Source organism: Moschus berezovskii, chromosome X (genome assembly GCF_049115385.1).
Source record: "Moschus berezovskii isolate FMDL1 chromosome X, NW_MosBer_1.0, whole genome shotgun sequence".
NCBI lineage: Eukaryota > Metazoa > Chordata > Mammalia > Artiodactyla > Moschidae > Moschus > Moschus berezovskii.
In genome coordinates this window covers 125,129,905-125,132,319 of record NC_142488.1, presented here as the reverse complement: position 1 = coordinate 125,132,319, position 2,415 = coordinate 125,129,905, and the positions used below count along the sequence as shown (strand labels likewise).

The 2,415-nt window shown below is 36.0% G+C and overlaps 1 pseudogene; it reads right to left on the bottom strand.

The window, feature by feature from the left end:
• Positions 1-1,796: 1,796 nt before the first annotated feature.
• LOC148773453 (non-histone chromosomal protein HMG-14 pseudogene) lies at positions 1,797-2,107 on the bottom strand (annotated as a pseudogene).
• Positions 2,108-2,415: the final 308 nt, after the last annotated feature.

Here is a 2,415-nt window from a genome sequence, read left to right as displayed (position 1 = left end):
CTGATATCTCTACCATATTAAAAAATTCTTTAAAAAGTTAAAGAAAAGGCTGAAAATCTGTTAGAAAATGGGCAAATGACATGAAAAGAAAATTACCCACACCAAATTTTTAAAATGGTCCTTAAACATACAAAGAGATATTCAATTTCCCTCATAATGAGTCATGCAAAGTAAAACTACACTGGAATACCATTTCTCATATACCAGATTTTCAAAAACAAAAAGTATAAAGAAAGACTGTGTTGGTGAGGCTGTGAGTAAATGGGCATTCTCATGCTTTGCTGGTTAAAATGCAAATTGGTACAGCTCTTATGGAGGGGAATTTGGAAATAGTTAACAAAGCTATGAGTGCATTTGCTTTCTGACCTAGCAAGCCCACTCTACTTTGAAGATTCACTTCCACCAATACAAAAATAGACATGCACAAGTTTATTCATTGTAGCCTTATTTATAGCTGCAAAATATTATAAGTGGTTGACTAAGCTATGGTGCCTCCATACAGTGGAGTACTATGCAGTTTCGTAAAATAAAAATTTTCAGAAAATAATGAAGAAGATCTCTATGAACTGATGTGGGGTGATTTCAAGGAGATAGTGTTAGGTTAAAAAAAGCAAAGTGTAAAACAGCTTTGCAATATGCTACATTTTGTTTAAGAAATAAGGGGAAATAACAAAATGTACATTTATCTGGTCATTTATGCAAAACACACAAGAAGAATAAACTAGAAACTAAGAGATCTGTTTCCTCTAGGGTGGGTGGGAACACGGTGGAAAAGGTATATAGGAATGGAGTAAACGTGACACTTCTCTGAGGATTCCTTTGTGAACATTTCTAACTTTTGGAACCATGCTAATGTTACACATACTCATAAACAGAAAATCAATAAAATCAACAAGGATTGGGGAAAACCCTACAATGGAACATGAATAGTAACAGATGTAATAGATTTTATTTTTAATGAATAACATAACTACACTAATTCAAATAACTTTTTTATTAATTTGTTAATTTATACAGTTTTGTTGGTTGTTTTGAAGATCAGTATGCAGATATGATAAACAATTTGTTCAAATTTTAATGAATGCACCAAAAATATACAAAGCCAGGTACTTATAATTTTTTTCTAAATAGTTATTTAAGTGATTTTCAGCTTAAAATTTGGAGGCAAATTTTCCTTAAAAGGGTATCAAGTACCAATACCTTCAAAAGTTTGGTAAGCTGCTGCACTGTGTCTCACTGGTTCACAATTTAATATCATACATACTACATACATGAATTTTTATCTTTCACAGCATATAACTAAGTTATTAGGAAAACCAAACTATCACAACCAAAAATACATTACAAAGTGCACACAATGCTGACAGGGAAAACCAAGGTTAAGGAGTGTTTTTCTTTAAGAAGCAATTCTATTAAAAACAACATGGGATAGAAATTATTTAAAATGATGAAGATGTTAAATGCATGACTGTTGTTCCAAATTGCCATTTTTATAAGATATAAAATCTACCTCCTCTCAGTCTATAATATATTAGATGCATACCTAAGATAGTCAAACCCACCCATAATTCAATACTCCCCCTTTTGGTTTGTACCAAAACAAAAACCAAAGCAAATCAAAACCAAAAAACCCACACAGCAAATGATTTCACTTTTTGAATAAAAGCATTTGCACTTAACAAATGAGATGGAGAGGCATTCCCTTCTTAAGAAGGTCTCTAAGGCTACTTTAAAAAAGCTTGCATTTACAAAATAGTTGAGAAAAATAGTCCTATGATGGTGCAGAGATACAAGGTTCATTCATAGGACTCATTATCCGACTTGGCTTCTTTCTCTCCTGCTTCATGAGAGGCCAGATTCTGCTCGGTCTCTGTTCTTTTCTGGCAGGTCAGTCTTCAGCTCCTTAATTAGTCTCTTCAGCCTGTTTGCCATTTGTGTCCCTTCTCCCTTTTGTTTGCACTTTCTTTCCTGAGGATTTAGCCTTTCCTGCTGCTTTCTGGGGATTCATTCTCACATTTGCAGGAACAGGTTTAACTGACAATCTCGCACATCTCTTGGGCTCTCTCTTCACTGCACTTTGGACTGAACTGACCCTCCTCTGGGGCATCTTGGTGTGTGCCTGGTGCCTACAGGCTGCTTAGTGCAGAGACATTTCTGGAAGTGGGGATGCCAGTCTGTCCCTCCTTCCCCCCTCCAGTAACTTTTGAACACAATATTTGGACAATGACCTCAAGGTGAAGATGGGTATATTAAACTCTAATTTGTAGGCTTCTTTTACTCAGAGGCATGGGTTTGCCATACAGAATTACTTCCTGTGTATTCTGCTGCTAAGCTGTTTAGTCGCTTCAGTAGTGTCCGACTCTGTGCGACCCCATAGACGGAAGCCCACCAGGCTCTGCCGTCCCTGGGATTCTC